The sequence below is a fragment of the Neopsephotus bourkii genome, unplaced genomic scaffold (genome assembly GCF_033783945.1).
Source record: "Neopsephotus bourkii isolate Nb327-2 ecotype Australia unplaced genomic scaffold, CSIRO-AGI_Nbou_v1 NB_941, whole genome shotgun sequence".
In the NCBI taxonomy this organism is placed as follows: Eukaryota; Metazoa; Chordata; class Aves; order Psittaciformes; family Psittacidae; genus Neopsephotus; species Neopsephotus bourkii.
The window spans coordinates 3001976-3016166 of NW_026901435.1; the positions used below are offsets into that span (position 1 = coordinate 3001976).

General features: G+C 40.8%; 1 long non-coding RNA gene across 1 annotated transcript in view; it reads right to left on the minus strand.

Moving 5' to 3' along the window:
* LOC133214933 (uncharacterized) overlaps positions 1-14191 on the minus strand; it is a 29227-nt gene that overhangs the window by 10907 nt on the left and 4129 nt on the right. The window contains exon 2 of the long non-coding RNA XR_009726273.1: positions 13503-13572. This is a non-coding gene — a long non-coding RNA (uncharacterized LOC133214933). The remainder of the gene's footprint in view (positions 1-13502; positions 13573-14191) is intronic.

The following is a 14191-nucleotide window of genomic DNA, read 5'->3' on the forward strand; positions in this document are numbered from 1 at the left end:
CACAAATGTAGCTAAAGCAGGGACAGACAAAAGCTGAGGCACAAGGAAGTATATGAAAGCCAGCACACTCCAAATCATTTATTTAGTTCACAGTTACATCGAATCTAGCAGCACATTATGGAAAATCTAGAATGCCAGGCAGCATTACTGTTCAAAACAAGGAGGTTTGTCTTATCATACTGGATATGTCAAGCTCCCCATTCAGGGCAAACAGCCCTGTGGAAACAAATGGTAAAGCAGCAAAATATTCCCAGGCAAGACCATATTTGTAATGCATCAAGCAACTTTTGTCTGAAGCCGAGGGAAACATTTTGCCACAGAACTCAAACTGGCCAATGTAAAGAACTATTAATAACTGCAAAACATGTAATTTAGAAAGCTAAATAAGAATCACTTATGGATTGTACTGTCAAGACCAACATATTCAGGGCCAAGATGGCAAACAGGAATCATCTGCAACAGATCTGCAGGATAATGGGGAGGGGCAGAGTGCAGCAGTGGTTCCAGATTTATTATACTCTGTTGATATAGACTTCTCATTTCCAGTATGCAAGAATCAGAGAGGGAACAGAAGGCACTGAAGCTTCTCTGGCCAAGCTGTAAAGATTGCCAAGCACCAGCTGTGGTCTGGTCTTCCAGTCCTCTGAACAAATGGCCACAGCTAATGCAGCAAGTTGTCGTAGTATTCAACTCTTTCTTTGTGGCTAAGAGGTGATGTGTCCCTTCTGGAATTATAATGTCCCAAAAGAAACTGGCATGTGGAAGAAAGGCTTGTATGTAATGTCTAGAGAAAGAGGGTTTGCTTGTCAACTCATTTAAATGTCAAGTATTCAGACAAGGTATGTGATAAATAGAGTATCTTTCAAACCATCAGTTTTCTCCAGTAATGCCCCGGTTTCCCTCTGTGATACCAAACATGCTGCAGCTCCTGTGCAGATGGTGTAATTGTGCTTAATTGATGGAAACACCATGGGTAAATGGTTGGTTCTTCTCAAATGGCCATGGCTCTCTCTCTCTGTCCTTCTCCCTCACATGTCTTGGGCATTAAAATCCTGGGAAATGTCTGTTTACCTAGTGGGTGCTGGTTAAAAAAGAAACCTCTATGCATGCTACATAACACAGACATCAGTGCCATGACAAAAAAACCCATCCAAACTTAAAATGTAAATTCGGTGAAGGCAGCTGCCCACAGAAACGTGCCATGCCTCTGCAAGCCTCAGTGCTTCTGTGGACTATAAAAAGCTGTGCAGTTCACAGTGACTTCCCCTGCTGCCTTCATCATTACTGTCTCTTCTTGTAATTCCTCTCTGACATTTTTTAAGAAGAATTAATCTCCCTGAGCACCTTCCCTTCTTTTTACAAATGTGGACCTTCAGATTCGGTTTTAGCAAGCTGTGCAGTGTGCAGAAGTTCTGTATCGTCACCATAATTTGAATCACTGGACTAGTGATTTAATATTTTAAAGTAAACCTCTACACACCTACAATCAGCAAATACACATTTAGGAATAAAAATTGTTTCAAAGTGCCACCAACTGTTGTTTTTGCAAACTGCAATTCAAATAATGCATTTTTTAAGTGCTTCTACTGGACGTTATAACATTTTCTTGTGTAGCACACAACTTACAAGAACAAGCCTACACTATCCTTTTCCCAAGCTAGACAAGCAGCAAATCCCATTATAGTACCTCCCCTATGGCAAGATTTCAAAGGCAACATAATACCATATACCAGGCACACATTTCTGTTGTTTGTAAAGTATATTCTTTTTCTCAGATTTGTCTGTTTTAATGACAACCCGGTTTACAAAGATTTCCAGAAGCCTCCAAAATTATCTGACACAACCAAGCAGTAAAAGTTTGGTTTGTTTTTCAAATGTCTCCTATTGGTGATGTGCGAGTTCCTAAGCATTAACTATGTGCTGACAATACCATGTTCCAGTGCTCAGCTTTTACCTCCTCCAGATTTTAATTGTCACTTTTCTCAAACTTTGCTTTCCTCAGTTCCCTCGCCTATTTTGATTTCTCCTGAATCCCCACAAGAAGAAACTCTTCTATGATCCACTGACAGTGAGCAAAAAAACAGGATCATAAAGTGTACCAGAAAGGCATAATGGTACAGATCTGTTGGTGCCACAGACAGGACAAATAATCACAGAATTATGTCAGTCTCCATTGTGCATTAGTAATACAGTGTGAGACAGTCTTCCAGGAGATTGAATGGTTACAACTCCTGGTGAGCTGATTTCCATAAATTGCAGCTCTAAATCAATTTTGTTTGCTTGCTGTGCTCATATGAAATGCATCAGCTGTTAAATAAATCAATGTGACCCCAAAGATTCCTTGGCTTAACACATTATTTTGTGGCTATAGGCTGATTAGGCATTTAAATAATTTCCTGTGATAGCATCTGCATTATTTGAATATACCAGATTCTGAACACAAACCTTTAGAATTCTCCAGTGCTTTATTTGCCAGCAATAACAATAATTAAAATAACAACAGTCCTCCCTTGCTTTTGTTGATACCATTTAGTTTTTTTTCCAGAGGATAAAGTAGTCATTTTTGTGGTTCGAAATGAAATGTGTTCTTCAAGGTCTGGGTTATTCAGCTATCGACTGGTGGAACCATTCATTTTGAAGAACAGTAAGTTACTCCAGTGTTCTCAGTCCAAATTGATCCAACAGAATGAGGCCCCCTTTGATGTCTGAATTCCTCCACAATTTTTCTTTCAAAACTACAGCTCTGAGCCCCGCTATAGATGTAGCGGGTAATCAGTGCTGATTGATTTCTGAGTGCGTGCATGGTAGAACAGAGAGAAATAACGCAGCGACAGGACAGGATGCAAAGTTAAGGAACATCATAGGCATGTGTCAAGGAAACCTTTCATAAGAGGAATAGAGTGCAAAAAAGCCAGTGAGGAGAAAGAATGAAAGGTAGATCTGAAAGGTGAAACAAGGAGATTGTAGCTTAGAGGACACCGCCAGCAAGCTGACTGGGGGAGGGAGTTTTCAGCAAAACAGCACATGGTTAAATGGAGATGAAAGTGAGGAGGGTGCAGATTTACAGAAGTTCCTAATCACATGGCAAGAAATCTGCTAAGTTTTCTGTTCTGACAGATGAGGATCCCAAAGCAGCACATACTGACAAAACACTAGACATCTGAGCTGTGTGCCAGTTCCTTTTACTTAAAAAAGTTTCAAAAGAAACAGACTAATAGTTTGCTTAAGAAAAACACTGACTTATAATGCCCATGGTTTTCCTTGTAAGAGGAATTCTGATTTTTAAGATTATCTCAAAGGTTTGAAATATTTTCTGACTGTTTCAAATGAACAGAATATCTAGATCCTCAAAGCTGGCACTGCCATGTTGGTAAATGGCTTCATCACTGAACTTCCCGGTATAAGAAAAACAAAACAAGCCAGTAAGAAATGCCTTTATTTCCATTTACTGTTTTACAAGTAACTATGTTATTATCAGCTAGATAAATCTCAAGTGCTGTGCAACATGACTTTCCACTTTTGACTGGTCTTACAAGCGTAGTTTTGACTACAAAACATCAATGATAGCCACCACCACATTAAAGTATTACATTAAATAAAAATAAGGCTGGATTTTGCAACTGGCATTGAAAAAGCAATGGAGAGCAGGACGACTGTCAAACAAAACAAAACCTTGCAAATTTGCAGTGTAAAATATCAGGTTTCTATGGCCCACACTAGCGAGGTTCTGCAGTTTTGTTTTGCTTTCCAGTCTAGATCTAGGAAAACCTAATTAATTAAAGTACTCTTCTGGTGGCAACTTAGGTGACAACATATAAAGAGTATGTCCTTTTCCATAATGAGGAACAAAACTGAGTGTTGTAGAGCTGTAGCCAAAGTTTACTGCCCATATTTAACATAGGCTTATAAAAAATACATATTTTCAATTTTCCTTGTCCCTAATCAATTGCTTCAGCATCCTTTTCTCACAGTGTTTTCAAGATGGATATGTCTCACAGTTTCATTAATACACTGTTGAATAGCAGTGCTTCATTTTGTAACAAATTAGCATTCTGTAGTGTGCAATATGGGGTTGAATCTCATTTCCATTAAGATCCTTTATACCATGCTGACAAAAGAGAAAGTTTTATAAGGAAAATTTTATATATGCCGCAAATATTTAGTTGCAGAGGGAATTAGGCTAAGGCAGCCTCCCTGTTTTTTGCTGAAGCAGAGAGACATATGTAGCATCAAATCCTCTATCCTGCGCTGGTATAGTCTGTAATGCTTTTAACAGTACTCATCAGCATAGACCAGGCTGTCCGCATGTATTGATGGCTGAATGTTGACCCCCAAATTCCTCTTATCAAAGAGACATCGTGAGTCTTTTATTCTCATTAATGAGGGACCAGACAGGGTAAACAGGTTTGGGATTTTGTTGAGACTCCCATACCACAAAAATGCATTTTGCACCATGGAGTCATGTCAATCAATCATCAGAGAAGTGGTTATCAGAGAGAAGCTGAACTCAAATGTGCAGGCTAATTTCCAAGCCTAAAAAAAGACTCAAATTTCTGACTTGTCTGAAACAAATGAAGTAATTCCCTGTTCTTTCCTTAGCTATGATTGTTACAAACCCACTTCTACTGAAGTGGTCAGCTGTCCTTTAAACCTCATATTAATCTCAAAGTACAAACCTCTTCATCTAACTTTCCTTGTGACTCTCTGAGGAGGGAATAAATATCCTTCTGCTTTTCAGAAAAATGCCTCTGCAATTGAACCTTTTATTAAATTCTTAGATTATTAAGAGCTGTCCTGTCATACAAATACTCTATTAGCATGAAAAAAAAAGTTAGAAAAGAAGCCACTCAGTGTTCCTGCTAAGTGAAAATTCTGATGAAGACCAGAGGATCCACAGGGTTTGCCCAGTACAAAAGCAATCTTTATCGAATTGTACTGGGTAACTAAGAGGAACAGCAATAATAGCAGCAGAAATCCAACACTTATATATGTGCTAAGGCAAAACTTTGCTTTGATCAATAAACAGATTTGCTGTAGTCCACCAATTTTGCTCTCTAGTACATTGTATCCCCCCTTTAACCACATACAGACTGGTGAAATGCTGCTGTTTCCTGCCGGCCTTTTCCACATTCCTGGCAATCCCCCATATCTTTCACTTCATCAGTCTGATTCCTGTTCTAATTCCTGTAATTTTACAACAGTTCATTCTGAAAACCAAACAGCACACTGCCAGAATCAGGTCACACTGATTCTGCTAACACCTGGTGCTGGCCAGTAGCACGACAGGGCAGGGTCCAAATGCTGCTGGGATTTTAACCCAAATGGTGATTCTTCCCACTCCCACCCATATACAGTACTTAAAGTGACAAGTCTATATCAAGGCTGACAAAATGTTCACTGGCCTGATAGCTAAAGCTGCCTTTCCAAAATTCAGTCATTGCTATTTATTAATCCCTAGTGGCTATGTCCAGCAGTCCCACTGCATTAGTGCATGGAAACGTAATGCAAAGGAATGCCATCTGGAGAAGGGTCCTCTGGAAGTCATCCAGCCTGACCTTCTCTGGAGAGCAGGCCTGTGCCAGCACTGGGTCAGGTGAGCCTGTGGCTTTGCCTTGCCAACGCAGCAGAGGTAGATGCAGCTTCTCTTTGAATTCGCCTCCTATTTTGTTTCCACTTGTTAGTTTATCAAATGGTAGAGTACATCTGCAATTTACTAGTGAAGAGCTATGTTACATATGTATATTTTAAAATCAAATGTGTAGCTCTGATTTTATACTAATCCTCTTTTGTGTTTATCCTAGAAGCAAAACAGCTTAAGAGCTTCACTGTTCCCAAGGTAAACTGCTTTCCAAATGTATTGTAAGAAACCTCCTGACTGCAATTTCTCACTACTTCTTATACTAACCACAATAGATTCTTCTCTCACTTTTTGTGATTGCCTTTCACATATATTTGTATACATCACATATACACATATATCCATATATTTGTACACATATTGTACCATATATATAATTATATATGTATCAATAAATAAAATATACATATATAATACATGTGCATATCATAGAAATCTGATATGTATCTCTGTATTTTTTAGTTTTTTTACACTAATTTCAAGCAATGTAAGGGAAAAAAAACTTAGGAGAATGGTGTAGGAAAAACTAACAAGACTGAGAACTCAAATACCACAAAAAATAGGAATGGGGATACAAAGTGTTGAAGACAGCAAGTCTGTTTTACCTGCAGAAGGAGTATGAGAAGAAAGCTTGATTGCAGGCTATTCAACTGCAGGCTGCAGAGAACTATATTGGCAGAAGTCATTTTATAGCAGGTACTCTTTAACTGAACAAAGCATGGCAGGACCGCCTGTTAACAGTGAAGTCATCCAAGTTCATGTTGAAAAGAAGATGGACATTTTTATCAGAGGAAGCAATTTACCAGTGGAGTAGATTAAAAAGAGAGATTAAAAAGTGGGAGAATGAGTTGGGATGGGTCAGTACTTGAAAGTGTGACCTGCTGAAGACAGGTGCTGCTCTTGTGTCCCTGAGGATTTGTTTGCTTTTCTTCCAGCTATGTCATCTAGGTAGATAAAATATATTTCCTTCCTCCCTCCTCCATGGCCTGATTTTCACTCCAGTCACAGATTCTTGAGTCAGAACAGTGCTGGTGGAACTGTGTGGTAGAAACCTTTAACACTCTTTGGGTCTTTAAAAATATGTTACTTGATGAATGGTTACAAGAAGCCTCAGATGGGTAGATGTATTTCCCCAAATTTTATGTATTTTCTGTATATAGACAGCTGTTATTTCTTAGAACAGGTTGTAGATACACTCAGTCTGCCATTCTGTTCTATCTTCCTGCTATGTCAGCATTACATTGCTTTTCCCAGGACTCTTTGACACTATGATTGTTCAGTTTCAAAAAATTACATTTAATGCTTACTTTATTAATACTGTCTGCATTGATCTCTGAATATTTTATAATCACAAGAAAAATTAGCTCTTGAAGAATCATGTTTACTCAGCTTTTGATTTCTGCTATGTAGTTATGACAACATTTAATTATGGTGAACTTTGTATTATCAGAGTGATGGAACTTATGTCCTTAGCAGCCCCTCTACTCTTTTATCTTTGGTCATGGATAAATAGAGAAGGATGGTATCACAGGAGTACCTAGCAATTTTCTTTGTCCTATGTATGAAATATGGTTATGCATAAATGTTAGATGTGTTAGTCACAGAATCATAGAATAGTTAGGGTTGGAAAGGACCTTAAGATGATCTAGTTCCAACCCCCCTCCCATGGGCAGGGACACCCCGCTCTAAACCATATCACCCAAGGCCTTGTCCAACCCAGCCTTGAACACTGTCAGGGATGGAGCATTCACAACCTCCTTGGGCAACCTATTCCAGTGCCTCACCACCCTAACAGGAAAGAATTCCCTCCTTATATCCAATATAAACTTCCCCTGTTTAAGTTTTAACCCATTACCCCTTGTCCTATCACTACAGTCCCTAATGAAGAGTCCATCCCCAGCATCCCTATAGGTCCCCTTCAGATACTGGAAGGCTGCTATGAGGTCTCCACTCAGCCTTCTCTTCTCCAGGCTGAACAGTCCCAACATTCTCAGCCGATCTTCCTACAAGAGGTGCTCCAGTCCCCTGATCATTCTCGTGGTCCTCCTCTGGACTTGTTCCAACAGTTCCATGTCCTTTTTATGTTGAGGACACCAGAACTGCACACAATACTCCAAGTGAGGTCTCACGAGAGCAGAATAAAGGGGTAGGATCACCTCCTTAGACCTGCTGGTCACGCTCCTTTTGATGCAGCCCAGGATACGGTTGGCTTTCTGGGCTGCAAGCGCACACTGAAGCCGGTTCATGTTCATTTTCTCATTGACCAACACCCCCAAGTCCTTCTCCGCAGGGCTGCTCTGAATCTCTTCTCTGCCCAGCCAGTAGCTGTGTCTGGGATTGCTCCGACCCAGGTGTAGGACCTTGCACTTGGCATGGTTAAACTTCATGAGGTTGGCATCAGCCCACCTCACAAGCGTGTCAATGTCCCTCAGGATGGCATTCCTTCCCTCCAGCATATCAACCAAACCACACAGCTTGGTGTCATCAGCAAACTTGCTGAGGGCGCACTCAATCCCACTGTCCATGTTCAACAACGAAGATGTTGAACAAGACCGGTCCCAACAACGATCCCTGCGGGACACCACTCGTTACTGGCCTCCAGCCGGACATTGAACCATTGACCACAACTCTTTGTGTGCGGCCATCCAGCCAGTTCTTTATCCACCAAGTCAAGGACTTTGTCTCCATCCAAACATCTTCATAGTTTTTACTAGCCTTGTTATGCCTGACCTCCAGTATTAGTCCTTTTGTTTTTTCACATTGATTTTATGAGTTCTTGATAATCTCATCCCACATTGTGCCAAGTTAAATTTGATTCGAACCTAAAAATGTATTTGTCAAGATATTGCCATTATCTCAAACCTTTTTCTGCATAAAATAGGTGATCTCAAACTCTTTAACAACTTTAAAATATTCAAAAAATGCTATCCAGTACATAGGTGGAATTTAGCTGCAAATGTACGTAGCTACATTTCTTAAATGATAGCGGGGTTTGTTCCTTATTTTGTCAAAATTGGGTTTTGGTCCCTGAGACAATTTGTTGTTCATCTTCTATACTTTCACATTCCTTGCTTTCAGAGTAACCCACACAAACTTTTCCTACAGAGATATATTCATTTGCAAATCACCTCCATCTGAATAGTGTATAATTTAGTGAAGCTACCACTTGTGTAATCTACTATTGTCAAGAAGCAAAGACTTAAATTATCTAAAACAGTTGTATAAATATCCTCAAATTCCCCTATTGCTTTCCTTCATCTGGCTGTGCCCACCGAGTGTTCTTTAAATTACACAGAGTAAAACTGTGCCCTTTAGTTTCAAATATGTCAAAATGGAGAAACTTCACTAAAAGAACCCTAGAAACATTTCATCTAGTCCTCTCTGCTTATGGTTAGACATCCAAGCAATGAATTTCTTCATTTCTCTCGTCTTTAATAAATCTGATAGGCAATTCAATGGGAAGTGCTGATACATCAGTGAAAGTCAGAGGGGTTGAAAATGGTTAATGGTTTGACTCAATGATCTTAAGGGTCTTTTTCCAGAAAAAAAATGATTCTACAATTCTAAAAAAAAAAAAAAGGAGCAGTCTGACCCTTTTAAATGAAAGCAGAATTAGGTCCAGAAAAAGGAGCAAAGTACTGAGAAAACGGTAGACGATTTTACAGTGTGCTTAAAATCTCAGAAAAAAAAGTGTAAAGTACTCCCTCCATAAAGGAAGGGAGGATGTCTAAACACGCTCCAATAATTTTCACATAACAAAACCAAAAAAGGGAAGGCACACAACCATTATCTCCCAGGAATATCTCTCATACTGTTTCAGCCAGATAATATTAGGCTGTCAACATCTGACTGACCCGTGTTTCACAGCTCCTCAGAGGACAATGTCTCAGAGGACTTTGTGTACTTAATGGCAATCAAAATGGCAAAGACTGAACAATGCTACCAAAACACTGTTTGTTTTTTTTTTAAAGGGAACTCCTGAAATCTTACAGGTCTCTCAGAACATGAAACTAAAAACTTTTTGCAAGAATTCACAGTGTTCTTGATGAAGGCAATAAGAGTCCTGCAGAGATCTTACCAGATTAATATTGAATCAAGTAGAAAAGCAACCTACATTAGTGGTTTTGTCACCATTAGTCAGAAGGCCATTCATTGACAAGCCAGCACAGTGGAAGACAAGAGTAAATTAACATCTAATGTTACATATAGTGCTGAGCTAGGAAGAAAGCCTGCCTCCCTGAGGCAAGAAACATACTGCTAATGAAAGAGATTTCCTAGAATAAGTACCAATGTTTGTACTACAGCCAAAGGAAAGACGAAGAGGCCTAGGAAGCCACTGAGAATAGAGATCCTGTCTGCCATGACCAGGTGCTCCAGGTTTTATTTTAAGTGAATATAATTTAGGCAGAGGGTAGGCAAGATCACTTAAGATTAAACCACTAATTCTTATAATAAAACTTTAACCGATAAATTCTCATCTGGGGAAACTTTGGAGAACCTGGTCTCTTAGGACAGGTAAGGATCAGATGCAGAAGGGAAAGGGTAATCATGCTCTCTGTTTTACAACCCCCCAGTCTTTGGGAACTTCTTTTCCAGCAGGTTTGGGTTTTTTCCTCCCTTTTCTCTCTACAGCTCAGAATTCAGAGCTGTAATAGAAGAGAACAACCAGAAGCATATCATATTTTAATAGTCTGCTCTTTTATTTCTGATTAGTTGCATAAGGGAAATAAGGGACAGTCCTTCTCATCTTTTAAAATAGCAAAACATTACAGTTTTCCTCAAACAGCAAATGAGGATGTTTACATTTGTAGGTTCTGTCTGATTTCAGAGTTCTCTGCTGCACTGATCATGCCAGTTTATATGGATCAGTCAAATGTTGCTGTATTGTGTTTGTGTGCCAAGGTTTGAGGGGGGAAAAGGGGAGACTATGGGGGTGGCTTCTGTGAGAACCTCCTAGAAGCTTTCCTGGTGTCCAACAGAGCCAGTGTCAGATGGCTCCAAGATGCACCCACTGCTGGCCAAGGCCAAGCCCACCAGTGACAGTGGGAGCACCTCTGGGATAACATTAAGAAGAGGGGAAAAATCTGCACAACTGCAGGTGAAAAGAGTAGTGAGAAAATGTGAGAGCATCAACTCTGCAGCCACCAAGGTCAGTGCAGAAGGAGGCTAGCAGCTGCTCCAGGCATCAGAGCAGATATTCCCCTGCAGCCTGTGTTGCAGACCATGGTGAGGCAGGCTGTCCCCCTGCAGCCCATGGAGGTTCACAGTGGAGCAAATATCACAGTATCACAGTATGTTAGAGATTGGAAGGGACCTCAAAAGATCATCTAGTCCAATCCCCCTGCCGGAGCAGGAACACCTAGATAAGGTTACACAATATATCCACCTTGTCACTCTCTTCCTTCCCAGGGACAGGAGCGTAAGCAGGATGGGGAAACAAAAGGTTGGGCTCCTGTGGAGGGGCCCAAACCAGAACAAAGGAATGCCCAGAGGAGGCTGTGACCCCTTGTTCATTGTGCTGGAGCAAGCTCCTGGCAGGACCTGTGGACCCATGGAGAGAGGAGCCCACGCTGGAGCAGGTTTGCTGGAGGACTTGTGGCCCCAGGGGGGGTCCCATGCTGGAGCAGTGTGTTCCTGAAAGACTGCACCCCATGGAAGGGGCCCACACTGGAGCTGTTCATGCAGGAATGTAGCCAATTTGGAAGGACTCAATTTGGAGAAGTTTCTGGAGGTCTGTCTCCTGTGGGAGGGAACCCACTGGACTAGGGGAAGAGTGTGAGGAGTCTTCCCCCTGAGGTGGAAGGACTTGCAAAGACAATGTGCGATGAGCTGAACACAACTCCCATTCCCTGTTCCACTCTGCTGCCGGGGGAAAGGAGGTAGAGAAATCAGGAGTGAAGTTGAGCCTGGGAAGAAGAAGGGGTGGGGGGGGAATGTGTTTTTAAGATTTGGGTTTTATTTTTCATTATCCTACTCTGATCTGATTGGCAATAAATTAAATTCCTTTTCCCCAGGTTGAATCCATTTTGCCCATGACGCTAACTGATGAATTATCTCTCCCTGTCCTTATCTTGGCTCATGAGCTTTCTGTTACATTTTCTCTCTCTCCTGTCCAGCTGAGGAGGGGAGTGATAGAGTGGCTTTGGTGGGCACCTGGCTTTCAGCCAGGATCAGCCCATCACAGTTCATACCTTGTATTGATTTGGGATTATTGACAAAGTGATTTCTGAACTGTACAGATAAGAAACAGCACAAAAGATGTTGTTAATAGTTACTATTGATACAAAACCAGTTCATAGCAAGCCACTTGAAGGACAGGATCAGGACCCTAAAAGCTATTTTCAAGGTTCTGCAACCACTTAGAGCAAATATGTAGTCTTTGTTCTAAAGAATCAAAGTCTGAGATTAGTGCTAGCAGAGGCACAGAGGTGGGAGAACATCAGCAGACAAAATACTACCAGAAAGAATAATAGGTAGTAGTCATGGCTTAATCAACAGCCTGACTTCTGTCAAGTGTGTTTTGTAGGCATTACAGCAAAGGAGGATTTTTAGGTAAGATAATGAAGATATCTGTGCCTGTTAAGGAAGCTTCTCTCAAGCCTGGGAAAGCATGAAGATGTCTGATTGAAATCAAATAAGACTCTGGGAGGGGCCAGCATGAGAGTCTAGTGGAAGGTAGTAATTGACCTGAATATGTGATGAGAAGCAGATAAACTACCAAAGGCTTTGAAAGTCATGTAAAGAAAATGTGCCTATTAGTGAGGTATTAGTGGAGGAATGGGATAACGGAGGGATGCACAAAGAATGGATGAAGAGAGAAGGGGATCATAGCCACAGCAGCAGGCTCTGGAAATGTGTAGGCTAGGTATGGTGCAGATTCCAAGGCTAGGAAAAAGTAACTGAAACATGATAGAAACCAGGCTGGTAGTTTTAGCTACTAAAGCTCCCTAGCTCTACTCTTAAGCAGAGGCAGCTTGGGCAGTGAGGTAACTTCACCTGAGGTTTTTCCAGCATCTTACATGGGGCTTAGAGTTTTGGAATGTAGAAATCCCCCATGATTTAGTGTTCTTATTTAAACATAAGAGAGACTGTGAGTCTTTGAGAGATATGCAAGGAAGTCCTTCCTCCTCCCTCCCAAGGACAGGAGTGTGAGCAGGGTGGAGGAACAGAAGGTCAGGGTCCTGTGCAGAGGGGTGCCCAGATGCAAGGAGCAAGACATGGAGAAGGCAGCTTGGAAGTGAGGAGAGAAAGTTCATTACTAGGATGAAAGGGATATGGGGACAGATCTGGGCCAAGTCCAAAGGAATTTTGAGAATGATGAGAAAGTCAAGAAAACACAAAGAGAGCTGTAGGTTATCTTGTTTGTTTGTTTGTTTGTTTGTTTTAATAACAGATGCATATTTTTCTTGTACTTGGTAAGAAGAGAACTGCTTGGGTTCGGAAGCCTTGGCTTCCTCTCACAGAGGTGAACTGTACATTCAATGTGCGTTTGCAGACCACCTGGAACGTAGAGGCAGGATTATGAAGAGAGTAAGCATTGGGAAAAGGGCATAACAAGATTTTCCCAAGGAAAGAAAAGGATACCAATGAAATGCACAATTGAAATATAAAAGCTACAAGATGCAATTATCTGATTCTGCTTCCACACAGATGTGAACCAAGGCCAGGTTGGACAGGGCTTTGAGCGACATGTTCTAGTGGAAGGTATCACTACCCATGGCAGAGAGGTGGAACTAGGTGATTGTTAGGGTCCATTGCAACCCAAACCATTCTGTGATTCTATGATCTTGCAAATGAGGAAAAGACCACATCTCTTTTTTTTTTTTTTTTTTCTTTTAAACTCCATTCACATTTTAAAGGATACACCCAGCAGAACGGTATTTTAAGATCAGCTCAATATCTCTCTCTGGGCATCCTTTAAGACTGACTTCTTCCTGTAATGAAAAATAAAAAGTACTTTTCTAAATAGAAATTGCATCTATATATGTATCTTCAGTATAAACTCCCTTCTCCAATAAACACATGTACGCACTAGACGTGAAGTTGAGTTTTACAGGTTTCTATGAGACCTGTCAGTTAAAGAATCTTTAGATAATTAAAATATTGAGAAACAATAACAGGTCACATCCTTTGATAGCATTGGCTACAGCTTCCTTAAATCACTGGGTTGATGCTGATCTGGGCTTTTCTTGGTTACTTTTCTGCCATATTAGATACAGTTCTGCTTCCAGCCAGCAGGACGCACCAATGGCTCATATTTGGCGGAAGTGACATAATTATATTTATCTACCTCTTCTGAGCTTTTTGCTTCTCAGAGTCCTTGTTTTCTTCCTCAAAGAAAGAGCTACTCATAAAGCAGTGGTGATAGTGATGGCCTTTGCCAGCTCAATTATTCTTTAGGTAGAGTGGATTTCACACTTTGGAGCATCTAGACCAAAAATTTCATAACAGCCTTGCTCCAAAGACCAGGTTATATTGAATTTAATTGGTTTACAGAAGCTCTCACTTGTCATCAAAATGAGATCTTTGGCTGTGCACTACCTTGCAAAGTGC